The 20,089-nt window shown below is 42.4% G+C and overlaps 1 protein-coding gene across 1 annotated transcript in view; it reads left to right on the forward strand.

Moving 5' to 3' along the window:
- Window positions 1-844: 844 nt before the first annotated feature.
- The window catches only part of LOC134220452 (muscarinic acetylcholine receptor DM1), a 128,596-nt gene continuing 109,351 nt past the window's right edge, over window positions 845-20,089 (forward strand). The window contains exon 1 of the mRNA XM_062699511.1: window positions 845-864. The gene's annotated coding sequence lies outside the window, so the exon portion shown is untranslated. The remainder of the gene's footprint in view (window positions 865-20,089) is intronic.

Consider the following 20,089-nt stretch of genomic DNA (forward strand, 5'->3'; position numbering starts at 1 on the left):
AAGTGCGCTGCTGGGCACTTCTCTGGTTATGAGTGAACTTACGACCGCCGTTTTTTTTTCGCCTCGCGATTCCTCGGATGACTGCAACCAGCCAGCAGCAGAAGCAACACGTTCTCCAACCCTGTGATCTCTCACTTCTGCCACTTTTTCTATTTCATTACACCTAATTCGATTTCGCTTGACTGTGGCACAACGAAACTCACTATCCGTGTTTACCAGCAGTCGTTAAATGTTAGGAGCCGGTGTAGCCTCTGGGAAGGCCAGAAAACGGCCAAACGCCATGAAAGTGCTGGCGCATGCATTTTGCATGTTCCCACGCGTCGCTAAATATTCATTTCCTTTTATGAGTCGCGCGAATATCTCGCCGTTCGTGAAACGAGGAAGGCACAAGGAGTTCCCACGCATATTCTTTTATCTATATTTAGGCTTCACTGTGCATCCTCTGTGATTGTCGCGATGGCGTGTGGGCGTTACAAGTAACATCATAGTCCTACCAGGAAAGGGAAAAACAATTTGGCACAAACAGTTATTGCAGTGTATCCTCTTCCTGGTTTGTCCTGATAATTGTTTCCGTGGCGTCATGCTGTCTATGAGTAATACCGACTCCCGGATGCGCTGTTGTTTTGCCTCCGGGAAATTGATCGGTTTGTTTTAGCACAATTGTAAGGGTTATAGAGACATGTAGTCGGATATCCGCGGTCTTACACGTTAAGTAGTTTTCCACCAGGTTTACTTATCATGGGTGAGAAGGGATCATGGCAATTTTTCAATTATGGCGCAAAGGACAGAGAAATAATAATGCATTTTCTATTCGGTTCCGTTACAGGTAACGTCCATGGGAGTTGGCAATTTCCACAGTCGGTGGTAAGTAATAACTAATTAAAATTTTCGTCAATTTCACGAGGATTAGAACGCCTTTAATCGCTGCCACGTTAATTGGGTGCTGTCGCTCAGGTTAAACCAATGATGTTCCACGCTTTGCAGCTCACATGATAACTGAAAAGAGCACAGTTTGTGTGTCATCATCCGACACAATGGACGGTACACCGCTAGTCATAACAACTTTGTCCGGAGCCCACCAGTTTCCAGGTAATCCTATTTGCCGGGATTATGTTCACTCTTGCAATGAGGAGCAGTCTATTGGAACGTCAACGGTTGGATGACGTTTATGATGTGCAACCAGTAAATGCAAATGAGCTTTGACCTGAAGCGAACAAAATTACGAATCACATCAATGGCTGTAATGCTGCCGAGATTGAGAACAGAAGATGAACTTCTGCTAGCATGTGTTTTGCTTTTCTGCAAATTACGGTCGAAGTGGCCTCTACAATATGTAATAGTTCTCCTTACTACCCTTTGCTCATAACTGCATACAATTATCTTTTGACGAAATGAAGGCACCGTTGATGGTCCGCGAAGGACATGATTCTCTGACACGTGTTACTGAAAATCTTAGCTAGTTGTCGGTTAAAAGTGAGTCTGAGTTAGTAAGGCAAGAACAATGCTTTTAAAATGAGCGGGCATTTTAACCTTCGGGGACTCGCTCAGTCCTGGAGCACTTATGCAGTCTAGCCTCCGTTGTGTACGACAAGCGTGCTTTTTTCGCTAGTGTTGTACTTTTTACAAAGGTGCGAGTCCTCGAGGGTTAATAACTGCGAAAAACGAATATTTTAGTGATTTTGAGCATTAGCATGAGCATGAGCATGAGAATTATGACCGCACAATTCGTAGTTGCTACTCCGTGATTGACTAGAACTTGCGAAATTGTACAGAGAACACAATAAATGGGGCTTGGGACTAGCTACCCATTCTCAATGTACACGTTTCGGGAGCTCAAATATCTAAAGTCAATAACGGCGCCGGCCACGTCCTTACGGTCATATAGGAAGGGAAGGAATGTTAGTCCGACTCTCGTTGCTACTAGAGACCGAGAACACCTCTGCATCTCCACGATTGTCTTGGGAAAGGATATCGGTTTAGTTACAAAGGATAATTTATCTGGATTCACTTCGGTAAGTGATGCGATCTATGGGATGGGAAATAACACTCTCGCTGTCTGAAACTTTCACTTTCTGATTTATTCACTCACCCGCGCAAAGCAGAACAAAATTACGACGACCGGCCGATCGTTTTGCCTTCCGCACAAAGCAAAACTAAACTTCGACGACCGGCCGATCCGCTGACTGGAGAAACACGACCGGACAGGAAACGAACTTTTACTTTCTCGAAAACGAATATTTTAGTGATTTTGTCCAAAAACAGAATAAATGAATTGCCATAATAAAATAAATGAATTTTAAATGTGAGACCTTCATACTCCTTGGCGTTTTCTTCTTTATTGATTCTACGCTGCTGTATCTGTTTCTGTAATGGCTTTTCTATACAGTTATTATTATCATGAATTTGCTTCGTGGTAAACTTAAATGGTAGAGATTTTTTCTCTTTCCAATTATAGATAGGATAAAGAACTTAACTTATCGTTTCCAAATTGGTCTCTACTCGAATAGCAAGCTGGAGAACCTTGGACCCATGGAAATCTTGTATATCAGCGAAAAGTTGATTTCAATTGAAAACTTTGAAAATATTTCTGAGTACCATATGTCATGTGATTCATTGCTTCAATCAAAAATTAGTTTGTCTTCCAAAACCTATATTTTTCATCAGGGCCGAAGTGCGACATGACATGTTTCTAACTATTCATCCCGCTTCCTAGTTGCACATATATCTGCCGCATTCCGCATCTTCCGTTTGTCTCCAAAAGTGGAAGAAAATGAATAGTGCTCTCAAGGCGCTTCCGTCTCCCAACCGTCGCGCAGTCTTCAACTTCATACCCGTAGACTTGAAGCAGCTGAGAAAATTTGATGCACTTGCTCTACCGCCTGCCTGACGGATGACAAGGTGACAATGATTGCACTTTCAACACCCATCTGCTACTGTCTCGGTGCAATAGGATTTTGTTGTCTCGTTGCTTTCTTAGCTGATAGGATTCGCTCCATCCAGCAGAGAAAACGGCAAGATAAATGATGAACACGTTATTCCTCCCGGTTGACGTAAGCTGCTTCGGGACGTAGCTTTTTTAGCCTTTTTGGGATGACTCCTCTGTGCCAGCACATATTGCAGGAGGTAAGAATTTATTTCTGCTTTGAGCACTACCATTATTTTGACAAACGATACGCATATCAACAATAATACCAAATGAATATATGTTACCCCTCAACAACACACCATGATTGTATGAATGTTTGATAAATGCAGTCATATTTTAGAAAACCTTCGTTTAGTCCATAGTGCGTTGTGTGCCCCATCCATAAAAGGAGCGATAAACTGGATTGTAGCAACTTCCGCGCAATCAGGTGGAGATTCATGGGTGAACGCTCTCCCAAAGTCGCATATGACATAATCGATCGAGACCAGCTATGGCAGCTAATGCACGAACATGGATTTCCGAATAAACTGCCACGGTTGGTCTAGGCGAAGATGGATCGGGTAATGTGCCTAGTTCGAGTTTCAGGGGCGCTCTCTAGTTACTTTGAAACGCGCAGAGGGTTACGGCAAGGTGATGGTCATTGCTTTGGAGGGGCGCAATGCGAAAGGGCAGGGATGAACACAAGTGGAACGATTTTCACGAAGTCCGTTCAGCTGCTTGGATTGCCGACGCCGACGATATTGATATTATGGCACATAAGCCTACATCAGATTGAAGAGGAAGACAGTCATCAACACGTTGAAGACGATGGACATGAAATAGAGGTGGTTGAAGAATTCGGGTACCTGGGTGACTTTCGATAACTCTACTTTTAATTATCATAGCGCCTATTGGGATTCATATAAAACGTATATCGACAGGAATTTTGATGTTGATATTCTTCTCGATACCAAGAGTGATATTAACAATGCTCTCAAAAATATTTGTTTGCAAATGACACGGGCCTTTCCGCCAAAGGGCAGATCCTTCGTTTCGTTTGTAGTAGATTGCAAAAAAGTTTGGATATTTTCTCAACTTACTTGCAAGATTGAAAAAAAAATCCCGAATGCTTCCAAAACTTGGCTTATAATTTTCCCTTTATTGAAACCTTCTAGGTGACATATAGATCAAAAATTAACCTTTGAAAACCAAATTGACCAACCAAACCAAATGTAAATGTTAATTATGTGTCTATATCTAGAAATACTAAAATAGGAGATCGGCGAAGACGTCATCTTGTTTCCAATTGAACCGTCAAAAGCGGTTCAATTTCGACTTGTTTACTTTTTGCATCCATAAGAAGCAAGCAAAAAGTTCAAGTGCTTCCAGTTTTTACGATTTCATGCATTTTCATACGTTGCCATTTCGACAGTTTTTCACTCCACCGGACTCTGGTTATAGGGTTGCTATCTATATCCTCTTATAATCAGAAAATCAAAACTTTGTCTTAAGAACAAATTTTTGATTGCCAAACAGAGGAGAACAGTAGGCTTGGCCGCAAACGGTTTGCTGAAAAGTTTTCTGTCACGTTTTTTTTCTCCTAATTTGTGTGTTCTTTACATTTCGAGTGGCCCGAATAACTATTACATGGTGAAGTTACAAGTGTAGTGAATTATGATAAGATCACAGATTTTGTGACGCAAGGGAGTATTTGTCTTTTATTCGTGAGCTTTTACGTGTGGACCTGACTGATATCTTGCATTAGATCCTTCTGTGGGATGCGAGTGCCACCTAATAGTTTATTTTTTTTATTTGTTTCAATCCATCTGACAGAAGTCTTAATGAATGCTAAGGCTTCCACGCCTCTTGATAAGAGGCTTTCGAACCTCTTGAAAGGGGGCTTTCGAGCCACATAAAAGAGGGTTATTAGAATCTTGACAGAATTCTTCTGAGCTTCTTGAAAGTATGCTTCCGAGTCTCTTGAAAGAAGAATTCCGAGCTTCTTGAAAGGAACCATCCAAACCACCTGAAAGGCTGAAAGGAGGCTTCCGAGCCTCTTGAAGAGGTTTCCGAGCCCCCTGTAAGATGGCTTCCAAGCCTTATGAAAGATGGCTTCCAAGCCTCATGAAGGATGGCATCCAAGCCTCTTGAAAGGAGGCTTCCGAGCCTCTTGAAAGGAGGCTTCCGAGCCTCTTGAAAGGAGGCTTCCGAGCCTCTTGAAATGATGCTTCCGAGCCTTTTGAAAGGAGGCTTCCGAGCCTCTTTAAAGGAGGCCTCCGAGTCTCTTTAAAGGAGGCCTCCGAGTCTCTTTAAAGGAGGCCTCCGAGTCTCTTTAAAGAAGGCTGCCGAGCCTCTTGAAAGGAGGCTTCCAAACCTCTTGAAAGGAGGCTTTCGAGCCTCTTGAAAGGAGGCTTTCGAGCCGCTTAGAAAAGGCTTAAGAAAAGTGTAGAATGATGTTTCCTCTTGCGAGTTTTTCAGAAAAAAATCATGTCTCTCAAACGGAGGCTTCTGAGCCTTTTGAAAGGAGGCTTCCGAGGATCTTGAAAGCAGCCATCCGAGCCGCTTAGAAAAAGGCTTAAGAAAAGGGTAGAAGGATGCTTCCTCTTGCCGAGTTTTTCGGAAAAAAAATCATGCCTCTCAAACGGAGGCTTCTGAGCCTCTTGAAAGGAGGCTTCCGAGCCTTTTGAAAGGAGGCTTCCGAGCCTGTTGAAAGGAGGCTTCCGAGCCTCTTGCAAGGAGGCTTCCGAATCTTCTTGCAAAGAGGCTTCCGAGCCTCTTGCAAGGAGGCTTCCGAGTCTCTTGAAAGGAGTCTTTCAAGCATTTTGAAAGGAGTCTTCCGAACCTCTTGAAAGAAGGCTTCCGAACCTCCTGAAAGGAGGCTTCCGAGGATCTTGAAAGGAGGCTTCCGAGCCGCCTAGAAAAAGGCTTAAGAAAAGCGTAGAAGGATGCTTCCTTTTGCGAGTTTTTCGAAAAAAAAATCATGCCTCTCAAACGGAGGCTTCTGAGCCTCTTGAAAGGAGGCTTCCGAGCCTTTTGAAAGTAGGCTTCCGAGCCTGTTGAAAGGAGGCTTCCGAACCTCTTGAAAGAAGGCTTCCGAACCTCTTGAAAGGAGGCTTCCGAGGATCTTGAAAGGAGGCTTCCGAGCCGCTTAGAAAAAGGCTTAAGAAAAGCGTAGAAGGATGCTTCCTCTTGCGGAGTTTTTCGAAAAAAAAATCATGCCTCTCAAACGGAGGCTTCTGAGCCTCTTGAAAGTAGGTTTCCGAGCCTTTTGTAAGGAGGCTTCCGAGCCTCTTGCAAGGAGGCTTCCGAGCCTCTTGAAAGGAGTCTTCCGAGCCTCTTGAAAGGAGGCTTCCGAACCTCTTGAAAGAAGGCTTCCGAGCCTCTTGAAAGGAGGCTTCCGTGGATCTTGGAAGGAGGCTTTCGAGCCGCTTAGAAAAAGGCTTAACAAAAATGTAGAAGGATGTTTCCTCTTGCGAGTTTTTCAGAAAAAAATCATGTCTCTCAAACGGAGTCTTCTGAGCCTCTTGAAAAAAGGCTTCCGAGGATCTTGAAAGCAGGCTTCCGAGCCGCTTAGAAAAAGGCTTAAGAAAAGGGTAGAAGGATGCTTCCTCTTGCCGAGTTTTTCGTAAAAAAATCATGCCTCTCAAACGGAGGCTTCTGAGCCTCTTGAAAGGAGGCTTCCGAGCCTCTTGAAAGGAGGCTTCCGAGCAGGGACGGGAATGGTTGACATTTCTTTTTACCATTCATTCTTCCATGCAAAAAAATAAAAACAAAACCACGGCAGCCACAGCAGCTGCCACGCCAAGCAGACGACAGTCAGCACATGCTTTTACCATTTTCTCTTCCCACAATTAACGTTTTCGTATAATAATTTCACAACGTATAATCGTTTTTTGTGGGAAATATTCATTTCATTACTACTTGCTTGATTTAGAGACAAGAACGAATAAATCAGTACCTACGGATAGCACTCCTTCTAGGCTTTGCGCCACAGGTATAAAACTCGATTCTGTGCTGTTTGCACTGCGCACGAGCAGAAACAAAAAATCTTATGCAAATGCTGATCGAGCGCCGCCACGACTCTAACGTAGCAGCAAACAAACAGTTTGCTTCATCGGCAAAATAAATGTCACGATGTCGCGTACATATTTTTTGGCAAACTGTTTCGGCTTGTTTGGTGCATGAAATTTGACTGAAAAAACGTAAATATTCGCATAATCAAATTGTTTTAATGTACATTTCCCAACACTGCTTCCGAACCTCTTGAAAGGAGGCTTCCGAGCCCCTTGAAAAAAGGCTTCCGAGCCCCTTGAAAGGAGGCTTCCGAGCCCCTTGAAAGGAGGCTTCCGAGCCCCTTGAAAGGAGGCTTCCGAGCCCCTTGAAAGGAGGCTTCTGAGCCCCTTGAAAGGAGGCTTCCGAGCCCCTTGAACGGAAGCTTCCGAGCCCCTTGAAAGGAGGCTTCCGAACCTCTTGAAAGAAGTCTTACGAACCTCTTGAAAGGAGGCTTCCGAGCCTCTTGAAAGGGGTCTTCCGAGGATCTTGAAAGAAGGCTTTCGAGCCGCTCTTGAAAGGAGGCTTCCGAACCTCTTGAAAGGAGGCTTCCGAGCCTCTTGAAAGGAGGCTTCCGAGCCTCTTGAAAGGAGGCTTCCGAGCCTCTTGAAAGGAGGCTTCCAAGCCTCTTGAAAGGAGGCTTCCCAGCCTCTTGAAAAGAGGCTTCCGAGCCTCTTGAAAGGAGGCCTCCGTGTCTCTTGAAAGGATCTTCCAAGCCTCTTGAAAGGAGGCTTCCGAACTGCTTGAAAGGAGGCTTCCGAGCCTCTTGAAAGGAGGCTTCCGAGCAGCTTAGAAAAAGGCTTAAGAAAAGGGTAGAAGGATGCTTCCTCTTGCCGAATTTTTCGTAAAAAAATCATGCCTCTCAAACGGAGGCTTCTGAGCCTCTTTAAAGGAGGCTTCCGGGCCTTTTGAAAGGAGGCTTCCAAGCCTCTTGAAAGGAGGCTTCCGAGTCTTTTGAAAGGAGGCTTCCGAGCCTCTTGAAAGGAGGCTTCCGAACCTCTTGAAAGAAGGCTTCCGAACCTCTTGAAAGAAGGCTTACGAACCTCTTGAAAGGAGGCTTCCGAGCCTCTTGAAAGGAGTCTTCCGAGGATCTTGAAAGAAGGCTTTCGAGCCGCTTAGAAAAAGGCTTAAGAAAAGCGTACAAGGATGTTTCCTCTTGCGAGTTTTTCAGAAACAAATCATTCCTCTCAAACGGAGGCTTCTGAGCCTCTTGAAAGGAGTCTTCCGAAGATCTTGTAATGAGGCTTCCGAGCCGCTTAGAAAAAGGCTTAAGAAAAGGGTAGAGGAATGCTTCCTCTTGCCGAGTTTTTCGTAAAAAAATCATGCCTCTCAAACGGAGGCTTCTGAGCCTCTTGAAAGGAGGCTTCCGAGACTTTTGAAAGGAGGCTTCCGAGCCCCTTGAAAGGAGGCTTCCGAGCCCCTTGAAAGGAGGCTTCCGAGCCCCTTGAAAGAGGCTTCCGAGCCCCTTGAAAGGAGGCTTCGAGCCCCTTAAAAGGAGGCTTCCGATCCGCTTGAAAGGAGGCTTCCGAGCCCCTTGAAAGGAGGCTTCCGAGCCTCTTGAAAGGAGGCTTCCGAGCCTCTTGAAAGGAGGCTTCCGAGCCTCTTGAAAGGAGGCTTCTGAGCCTCTTTAAAGGAGGCTTCCGAGTCTCTTGAAAGGAGTCTTCCAAGCCTCTTGAAAGGAGTCTTCCAAGCCTCTTGAAAGGAGTCTTCCAAGCCTCTTGAAAGGAGTCTTCCAAGCCTCTTGAAAGGAGGCTTCCGAACTGCGTGAAAGGAGGCTTCCGAGCCTATTGAAAGGAGTCTTCCGAGGATCTTGAAAGGAGGCTTCCGAGCCGACTAGTAGAGATGGTAGGGTTTCGGGTTTTCAAACCCGAAATCCGACCCGAACCCGAACCCGACGGGTTCGGGTTTGGAAAATCAGAACAATGTCGGGTTCGGGTCGGGTGCGGGTTTGTGAGATGATAAACTCTCGGGTCTGGGTCGGGTACGAGTTTAAGAAATAAAGTATTGAATATTTTTTAATTCGCTTCTGGTAATTTTCAGGCTTGGTCTTTGTTTGGGTCTATACACTTTCAAATGTTAAGAGAAATATAAAATATCTAGTTTGAGTTTCCCGCCAAATGATTAGTTAGGGTCTAGCTCGGGTCTGAGACTGCAAAAATTGTCGGGTACGGGTCGGGTTCGGGTTTGATAAGATTTTTCATTCCGGGTTCGGGTCGGGTCCGGGTTTCTAAACCGAGTTCCGGTCGGGTTCGGTTTTACAAAATTTGAAACCCGACCATCTCTACCGCCTAGAAAAAGGCTTAAAAAAAGCGTAGAAGGATGCTTCCTCTTGCCGAGTTTTTCGGAAAAAAAATCATGCCTCTCAAACGGAGGCTTCTGAGCCTCTTTAAAGAAGCCTTCGGAACCTCTTTAAAGGAGGCTTCCGAGCCCCTTGAAAGGAGGCTTCCGAGCCCCTTGAAAGGAGGCTTCCGAGGCCCTTGAAAGGAGGCTTCCGAGCCTCTTGAAAGGAGGCTTCCGAGCCTCTTGAAAGGAGGCTTCCGAGCCTCTTGAAAGGAGGCTTCCGAGCCTCTTGAAAGGAGGCTTCCGAGCCTCTTGAAAGGAGGCTTCCGAGTCTCTTGAAAGGAGGCTTCCGAGCCTCTTGAAAGGAGGCTTCCGAGTCTCTTGAAAGGAGGCTTCCGAACCTCTTTAAAGGAGGCTTTCGAGCCCCTTGAAAGGAGGCTTCCGAGCCCCTTGAAAGGAGGCTTCCGAGCCCCTTGAAAGGAGGCTTCCGAGGCCTCTTGAAAGGAGGCTTCCGAGCCTCTTGAAAGGAGGCTTCCGAGGCCCTTTATAGGAGGCTTCCGAGCCTCTTGAAAGGAGGCTTCCGAGCCTCTTGAAAGGAGGCTTCCGAGCCTCTTGAAAGGAGGCTTCCGAGCCTCTTGGAAGGAGGCTTCCGAGCCTCTTGAAAGGAGGCTTCCGAGCCTCTTGAAAGGAGTCTTCCGAGCCTCTTGAATGGAGACTTCCGAGCCTCTTGAAAGGAGGCTTCCGAGCCACTTGAAAGGAGGTTTCCGAGGATCTTGAAGGGGGCTTCTGAGCCTCTTGAAAGGAGGCTTAAGAAAAGCGTAGAAGGATGCTTCCTATTGCCGAGTTTTTTGGAAAAAATCATGCCTCTAAAACGGAGGCTTCTGAGCCTCTTGAAAGGAGGCTTCCGAACCTCTTGAAAGGAGGCTTCCGAGCCTCTCAAAAGGAGGCTTCCTAGCCTCTTGAAAGGACGCTTCCGAGCCTCTTGAAAGGACGCTTCCGAGCCTCTTGAAAGGACGCTTCCGAGCCTCTTGAAAGGAGGCTTCCGAGCCTCTTGAAAGGAGGCTTCCGAGCTGCTTGGAAAAAGGCTTCCGAGCTGCTTGGAAAAAGGCTTTCGAGCTGCTTGGAAGAAGGTTTAAGAAAGGCGTAGAAGGATGCTTCCTCTTGCCGAGCTTTTCGGAAATAAAAATCATGCCTCTAAAACGGAGACTTCCGAGCCTCTTGAAAGGAGGCTTCCGAGCCTTTTTAAAGAATTCTTCCTAACATATTGTTCAACATTTTGTTTCGATCAGGTAGATTGCATTGAAATTTTTGAAAACATGATAATTCGACGTTTTGTCCTTTTGATCTTTTGTTTGCAGCCCTTCATACCCTGTGCTAATTATTGAGTTGTTGAGGGCAGGATTCAATAAGCTAGACAAAGTTTTGAAATTAAAAAATGCACAATTATCAAAACTTTATAAATAACTTTTGATTCGAATTGTAATGCGTCCGCCATTATCCATTTTTGTCTGAGGTACCCCCTGGGGTCAGCGATGGTACCCCGAGGGGTACAAGTACCCCATGTTGAAAACCGCTGGTGCACAGCAATATAACTTGATGACGGAGAAGGACACAAATTTGCATGGTGCTTATTCCACTATGCATTTCCTCATCAGGTATATAGTCCAGATGGTTAGCGCGCCAGTCCAGATCCGCTAAGGGTAAAGGGTCCGGGTTCAACGCCCGTCTTTGACCGATTTTTTTTTGTAAGGTTGCTGAGGTTGTCGAAGTATACAGCATGTAGACACAAACACATAACCAGTTCTTATTTTTTCAAGACCGGAGACCTAATACAAGGGCCTGCCTTAATTCAATCAAAATCAAAATAATTTTTTCGAGACGTATACCTCTGAAAATAAAGTTTTTTGCTCCCAGAAGCTACTTTAAAAATTTGAGCCAGACCAGACTAAGTGGATGCTCAACGAGCATGAAGTTTATATATGGAAAAAATCGACTAAATATATAGCAAAATGCATACTTTCTACTTTTTTATCTCTCTGTGGCGCTGTAGTCATTCAATCCCGCTCAATAGTGACATTTACAGTCTTTACATTATTGCGAAGAGACTCCCAAAAACCGCGAGTGATTTTATCAAAAAACGAAAAAGTTATAGAATGTAGGGTAAATGCAATTGTTTGCATTTTGTCGACATATGCAAGTAAAGATGATGCATCACTAGCAGGTTGAAAACGAAGCCTTTAAGGTGGCATTCGTAGTCTGCGGTAGTGACGCTGGCATGCATTTTAACGCGTTTTAGTGAACGGAGAACGGTAAACGCCTTTTTGAAACGTTCGATGAAAGCCAGTACAAGACAACTTTGGAAAATATTTGCACAGCATTGTCAACATCAACACTAACGAGAATTCTGGTCTAATCGACATGCTTTAAGAAGTTATGTAGCGAGGCAAAATCGATGCGTTTGTGTTTGAAGTCCAATGGAAGAGTGTCTTCGTGATCGAATAACGGCTCACTGTCGGTAACGATGAGTGCAATTTCTAGAGGAGGATGCGGGCGATCAACCTTCAATAAAGCGACAGCAACTTCAGTTACAACGCAGGATAGTTATACCTCTTACGTTCAATTTGATGGATTTCCTAAGAATAATTACTAATTAGATATGAAACATATCACGGGCAGAAACCATAAACAGAATAACAAAATATGATATAAACTTGATTGTTATAAGAGATAAAAGAACAGGCAACAATATCAATAATTTGCACTGAAATATCATTTAAATATCAAGAAATGCTATGGATAAGAACAAACTGATATTTCCGAGAATACGAGGCTATTTTTGTAATCAGCGTTAGATTCTCGAATATTTTCATGAAAGTAGAAACTTTCTAATGGCACATGATATTGTTCACTTCTTACAAATAGAATAACTTGATCTCCTATGATATTTTAGTGCAAAATAATGATATTGTCGTCTGATCTTTTATCTATTATATCAATCATGTCCATATCTCATTTTGCTATTTTATCAACATTTGATATTATTGAGCTATTTTCATCTATTCGGGATTCCGTTGTCCTTGAACGAATAAAATATCGCAAGTCAGTCGAAAAGCCGCTTGGTGTGATTTGGCTGAACCCCGACCATATGATGGTTTACGGAACTGTCTCTCCTGGAAGCGTGGCACGTAAACATAACGGTTACATTCAGTTTGCTGCTGTTTTTCTCGATTACACATTCTGGTCTTCTCAGGATGCTAGCACGGCTCTAGATTTTAGATTAAGCTGAAAGTTAATTTCACAGACTTTCAAAATCTATCGTAGATCTTCCAGGATATGTATTATCTCCTCTTCTGTGAGGTATGTTTACACTTTTCGAAATCATGAATTGATGTCTACCTGTGAAACTTTTGCGCCGGCGTAGGTGATACATTTTAGGGTTCGCTACGTTATCGTCTGCCGACATTGCAGAAATAGTCAAAGCCACTTTTTGACTTGAAATCACTTCAGTTAATATTTACATAAAAGGTAAACTAATTCATAATTCATACCTGGACGATTATCAATAAAGCATTTTTTTTTCTAGGATTTGTATCAAGGAACACTTTCCTGTAACATATCTTTGGTAATCGGAAAGCCTTTGCACTGGCAGTCAAAGAGCCATTTCTGCAATTCTCCTCTTCCTCTTCCACGAGAAAGTCAAAAGTAAATTTGAATAACGAATGAATTTAATGGATCACAGTGCATGTTCCATCACTCTAGATTAGAGTTAGAAGCGGTGTCTTAAAACAGACGAAGACAACCCGATATAAGTACTTACTAAACTAAGTCAAGAGCACACTTCGTATATTGAAAACATCATCAAACGTGCTCAACATTATCTTCCCGATTATGCTTCCTCCGGTTGATTCTGTCTAGGCGTGCACGAAAATTTTTGATTGAATTATCACCCTTCTGCCTTCCTCCGAGGCCCAAACCACGCGCGGTCGGCGGTGGGTTCTGCACCAAGGTTCCATTAAAATAAATCCTTGAGTTAAACTCAACAGCTCTCATTGTCTATGCTGCACTTTTGCTAAGGGTGAAGGGTCCGGGTTCAACGCCCGTCTTTGACCGATTTTTTTTTGTAAGGTTGCTGAGGTTGTCGAAGTATACAGCATGTAGACACAAACACATAACCAGTTCTTATTTTTTCAAGACCGGAGACCTAATACAAGGGCCGCCTTAATGCAATCAAAATCAAAATATTTTTTTCGAGACGTATACCCCTGAAAATAAAGTTTTTTGCTCCCAGAAGCTACTGTAAAAATTTGAGCCAGACCAGACTAAGTGGATGCTCAACGAGCATGAAGTTTATATGGGAAAAATCGACTAAATATTTGGGAAAATGCATACTTTCCACTTTTTATCTCTCTGTGGCGCTGTTGTCATTCAATCCCGCTCAATAGTGACATTTACAGTCTTTACATTATTGCGAAGAGACTCCCAAAAACCGCGAGTGATTTTATCAAAAAACGAAAAAGTTATAGTATGTAGGGTAAATGCAATTGTTTGCATTTTGTCGACATATGCATGTAAAGATGATTGTTGAGCGATCTGTATGCATCACTAGCAGTTTGAAAACGACCCCTTTGAAGTGGCGTTCGTAGTCTGCGGTAGTGACGCTGGCATGCATTTTAACGCGTTTTAGTGAACGGAGAACGGTAAACGCCTTTTTGAAACGTTCGATAAAAGCCAGTTCAAGACAACTTCGGAAAATATTTGCACAGCATTGTCAACATCAACACTAGCGAGAATTCCGGTCTAATCGACATGCTCTAAGAAGTTATGTAGCGAGGCAAAATCGATGCGTTTGTGTTTGAAGTCCAATGGAAGAGTGTCTTCGTGATCGAATAACGGCTCACTGTCGGTAACGATGAGTGCAATTTCTAGAGGAGGATGCGGGCGATCAACCTTCAATAAAGCGACAGCAACTTCAGTTACAACGCAGGATAGTTATACCTCTTACGTTCAATTTGATGGATTTCCTAAGAATAATTACTAATTAGATATGAAACATATCACGGGCAGAAACCATAAACAGAATAACAAAATATGATATAAACTTGATTGTTATAAGAGATAAAAGAACAGGCAACAATATCAATAATTTGCACTGAAATATCATTTAAATATCAAGAAATGCTATGGATAAGAACAAACTGATATTTCCGAGAATACGAGGCTATTTTTGTAATCAGCGTTAGATTCTCGAATATTTTCATGAAAGTAGAAACTTTCTAATGGCACATGATATTGTTCACTTCTTACAAATAGCATAACTTGATCTCCCTATGATATTTTAGTGCAAAATAATGATATTGTCGTCTGATCTTTTATCTATTATATCAATCATGTCCATATCTCATTTTGCTATTTTATCAACATTTGATATTATTGAGCTATTTTCATCTATTCGGGATTCCGTTGTCCTTGAACGAATAAAATATCGCAAGTCAGTCGAAAAGCCGCTTGGTGTGATTTGGCTGAACCCCGACCATATGATGGTTTACGGAACTGTCTCTCCTGAAGCGTGGCACGTAAACATAACGGTTACATTCAGTTCGCTGCTGTTTTTCTCGATTACACATTCTGGTCTTCTCAGGATGCTAGCACGGCTCTAGATTTTAGATTAAGCTGAAAGTTAATTTCACAGACTTTCAAAATCTATCGTAGATCTTCCAGGATATGTATTATCTCCTCTTCTGTGAGGTATGTTTTCACTTTTCGAAATCATGAATTGATGTCGATCTGTGAAACTTTTGCGCCGGCGTTGGTGATACATTTTAGGGTTCTCTACGTTATCGTCTGCCGACGTTGCAGAAAGAGTCAAAGCCACTTTTTGACTGGAAATCACTTCAGTTAATATTTACATAAAAGGTAAACTAATTCATAATTCATACCTGGACGATTATCAATAAAGCATTTTTTTTCTAGGCTTTGTATCAAGGAACACTTTCCTGTAACATATCTTTGGTAATCGGAAAGCCTTTGCACTGGCAGTCAAAGAGCCATTTCTGCAATTCTTCCTCTTCCTCTTCCACGAGAAAGTCAAAAGTAAATTTGAATAACGAATGAATTTAATGGATCACAGTGCATGTTCCATCACTCTAGATTAGAGTTAGAAGCGGTGTCTTAAAACAGACGAAGACAACCCGATATAAGTACTTACTAAACTAAGTCAAGAGCACACTTCGTATATTGAAAACATCATCAAACGTGCTCAACATTATCTTCCCGATTATGCTTCCTCCGGTTGATTCTGTCTAGGAGTGCACGAAAATTTTTGATTGAAATATCACCCTTCTGCCTTCGTCTGAGGCCCAAACCACGAGCGGTCGGCGGTGGGTTCTGCACCAAGGTTCCATTAAAATAAATCCTTGAGTTAAACTCAACAGCTCTCATTGTCTATGCTGCACTTTTGCTAAGGGTGAAGGGTCCGGGTTCAACGCCCGTCTTTGACCGATTTTTTTTTGTAAGGTTGCTGAGGTTGTCGAAGTATACAGCATGTAGACACAAACACATAACCAGTTCTTATTTTTCAAGACCGGAGACCTAATACAAGGGCCGCCTTAATGCAATCAAAATCAAAATATTTTTCGAGACGTATACCCCTGAAAATAAAGTTTTTTGCTCCCAGAAGCTACTTTAAAAATTTGAGCCAGACCAGACTAAGTGGATGCTCAACGAGCATGAAATTTATATGGGAAAAATCGACTAAATATATGGAAAATGCATACTTTTCACTTTTTTATCTCTCTGTGGCGCTGTTGTCATTCAATCCCGCTCAATAGTTACATTTACCGTCTTTACATTATTGCGAAGAGACTCCCAAAAACCGCGAGTGATTTTATCAAAAAATGAAAAAGTTATAGAATGTAGGGTAAATGCAATTGTTTGCATTTTGTCGACATACTGCATGTAAAGGTGATTGTTGAGTGATCTGTAGCCATCACTAGCAGGTTTAAAACTAAGCCTTTGAAGTGGCGTTCGTAGTCTGCGGTAGTGACGCTGGCATGCATTTTAACACGTTTTAGTGAACGGAGAACGGTAAACGCCTTTTTGGAACGTTCGATGAAAGCCAGTTCAAGACAACTTCGGAAAATATTTGCACAGCATTGTCAACATCAACATTAGCGAGAATTCCGGTCCAATCGACATGCTCTAAGAAGTTATGTAGCGAGGCAAAATCGATGCGTTTGAAGTCCAATGGAAGAGTGTCTTCGTGATCGAATAAGGGCTCACTATCGGTAACGATGAGTGCAATTTCTAGAGGAGGATGCGGGCGATCAACCTTCAATAAAGCGACAGCAGCTTCAGTTACAACGCAGGATAGTTATACCTCTTACGTTCAATTTGATTGATTTCCTCAGAATAATTACTAATTAGATATGAAACATATCACGGGCAGAAACCATAAACAGAATAACAAAACATGATATAAACTTGATTGTTATAAGAGATAAAAGAACAGGCAACAATATCAATAATTTGCACTGAAATATCACTTAAATATCAAGAAATGCTATGGATAAGAACAAACTGATATTTCCGAGAATACGAGGCTATTTTTGTAATCAGCGTTAGATTCTCGAATATTTTCATGAAAGTAGAAACTTTCTAATGGCACATGATATTGTTCACTTCTTACAAATAGCATAACTTGATCTCCTATGATATTTTAGTGCAAAATAATGATATTGTCGTCTGATCTTTATCTATTATATCAATCATGTCCATATCTCATTTTGCTATTTTATCAACATTTGATATTATTGAGCTATTTTCATCTATTCGGGATTCCGTTGTCCTTGAACGAATAAAATATCGCAAGTCAGTCGAAAAGCCGCTTGGTGTGATTTGGCTGAACCCCGACCATATGATGGTTTACGGAACTGTCTCTCCTGAAGCGTGGCACGTAAACATAACGGTTACATTCAGTTCGCTGCTGTTTTTCTCGATTACACATTCTGGTCTTCTCAGGATGCTAGCACGGCTCTAGATTTTAGATTAAGCTGAAAGTTAATTTCACAGACTTTCAAAATCTATCGTAGATCTTCCAGGATATGTATTATCTCCTCTTCTGTGAGGTATGTTTACACTTTTCGAAATCATGAATTGATGTCGACGTGTGAAACTTTTGCGCTGGCGTTGGTGATACATTTTGGGATTGTCTACGTTATCGTCTGCCGACGTTGCATTAAGAGTCAAAGCCACTTTTTGACTGGAAATCATATCAGTTATTATTTACATGATAGGTAAATTAATTCATAATTCATACCTGGACGATTATCAATGAAGGATTTTTTTTCTAGGATTTGTATCAAGGAACACTTTCCTGTAACATATCTTTGGTAACCGGAAAGTCTTTGCACTGACAGTCAAAGAGTCATTTTTGCAATTCTTCCTCTTCCACGAGCAAGTTAAAAGTAAATTAAAATGACGGATTAATTTAATTGATCACAGTTCATGTTCCATCACTCTAGATTACAGTTAGAAGCGGTGTCTTAAAACAGACGAAGATAACCCGATATAAGTACTTAAGAAACTAAGTCAAGAGCACACTTCGTATATTGAAAACATCATCAAACGTGCTCAACATTATCTTCCCGATTATGCTTCCTCCGGTGGATTCTGTCTAGGAGTGCACGAAAATTTTTGATTGAAATATCACCCTTCTGCCTTCGTCTGAGGCCCAAACCACGAGCGGTCGGCGGTGGGTTCTGCACCAAGGTTCCATTAAAATAAATCCTTGAGTTAAACTCAACAGCTCTCATTGTCTATGCTGCACTTTTGCGATAACAAACAGGAGACATGATGTCGAGAAGGTTGCCTTCGGTTCGCCACGCGAGACGGAAGTGGTAGATACGCGCTGCCATCCAGTGCGACAGGGAGATTCTCCAGTAAGGCACGCCATTCATCGCATTGGTTATTATTATAGTTAGTGAACAAACATAGGGAAAATCCTTCCACGCGACTGATGCAGTGACGTGCCACGAAATGCAATGACATCGCCATGACTATGCACAAGTCGGTGCCGTACCTTCAGTTGAATGCAAGTGGGTTCGGTGTGTGCGTATGTATGTCTGCTCGAGTATACGCTAATAGAAATTTCCTTTGTTATCTCATTAGTCGATGCGGTGAATGGGGATTACTGCCTCTATGAAACGTTCATCTTGTTATAGGTGAAGTGTAATCAATGCATAATGAAGAAACGTGAAGAAGGTTTAAGAATAATTATCATAAGTAGTAGATAATGCACTAACGTCATCCTTTCTATTAGTGTTAAGATTGGATTTTGATTTGTGTATATGCATTAGGTTTTAACTCAAAAGTTCTGTAAACCTAACATAAAAGTGAAACTGTAGAGTCTTCAAAGAAAGTATATTCTCTCCTAGATTTTTGGTTTATGGTTAAAATAATACAAAATAATGCAAATTACAGATAACGGTTTTTGTTAGTGTAAAATCAAACAAAATGAAATGCATTGAAATATGTTATGCGACATTAGAAGTCAAAGTCAGGCATGTAAGCTTAAACCTTTTCAACGTTTTGGACGAATATTTGTTGGTAACTGATGTTCAGTTTTCCATTCATAGCAACGAGAACTCATTAGCTCCGATGAAGTCCAGTCGCATTTAATCCTGTTCCGGTTCAGAAATGTAGGTTCACACAATCTATTATATTCTTGCTCGCTATGATGCTGTTAGCTTCGATGGAAACCCGAAACCAATTACTGGCACTGGGTACTGTGGTCGCTGAACTCTACATCGTTGAACGTTTTCTCAGTCGAGGCGTGTAACAACCAATGAACCACTCACAATACGACACCACAATTTCTCCACACCACCAAACCCATGATCACCGTCCTGCTGGCTCCCGATACGTAATGAGCAGAGCACCCTTTCCGATTCCGATACCATCGGCGCGCTGAGCAGGATTTTGTGGCCGCCACCCATTAAGCCCCGTCGATGGGTGCGTTCAGTCGACTCGGTGCCAGTAGTGAAAGCCTTCTTGGTTCCGGTGATGGGGTACAGGCAATCAAAGCTCGATTTCCAAGTTCGCACACACTAATGAAGTTGTATCGCAATCATTGATTTGATTACACTGCTGGAAGCAGTAACGGTCCAGGCTCATTGGATTGATTTTCCGATATTCATCCATGCCATCGGACACGGCTCCAACGCAGCAGTGCGGTGTGGGTTGTTGTATTACGAAGAAAGTTAAAATTAGGTGGAAAAGTAGAAAATACTACCATTTTCCTAGAATGCATCATTTTCCTCGGCAATAATTCATAAACGTTTAATTGAATTCCGTGGAAGTATAAATCACCGAATTACACTGTGGTGCTGAATTGATCGGACAAGAGCCTTTTTGAATTTCTCGTATACTAAGTATGCGCAAAGGCTATACCAAGACACGCCATACAACAAAATAAAGCAGGTTCAGCACGTATGTAAATGTCAGTTTGAATGTAAACATGTGACATAAGTACTATCTTCACACAAGCTGAACAGAGATGATGTTCTACGGTTTCAGCATGCTCTCTTTTGTACTCCAAGATGTGACGATAAAATATATGCATCACTCTTGAAGTGTCATTTTCCTTATGAGCCTACCTTGTTGTCTGTATACCGTGTACCAGAATAAATACACGACTAGGTGTTTCAATCTGCCAAATTCGCGATTCAGCCATCTTGGATTTTAGTATGGGAGAGTCAGCCAGTTTGTTTACGTTTTGCACATGAATCTGGCAGATTGGAACACCTAGTCGTGTATTTATCTTGGGCTCTACGTTCACTCCAAAAACAAACTTCTCAT

Source organism: Armigeres subalbatus, chromosome 3, assembly GCF_024139115.2.
Source record: "Armigeres subalbatus isolate Guangzhou_Male chromosome 3, GZ_Asu_2, whole genome shotgun sequence".
Taxonomy (NCBI): Eukaryota; Metazoa; Arthropoda; class Insecta; order Diptera; family Culicidae; genus Armigeres; species Armigeres subalbatus.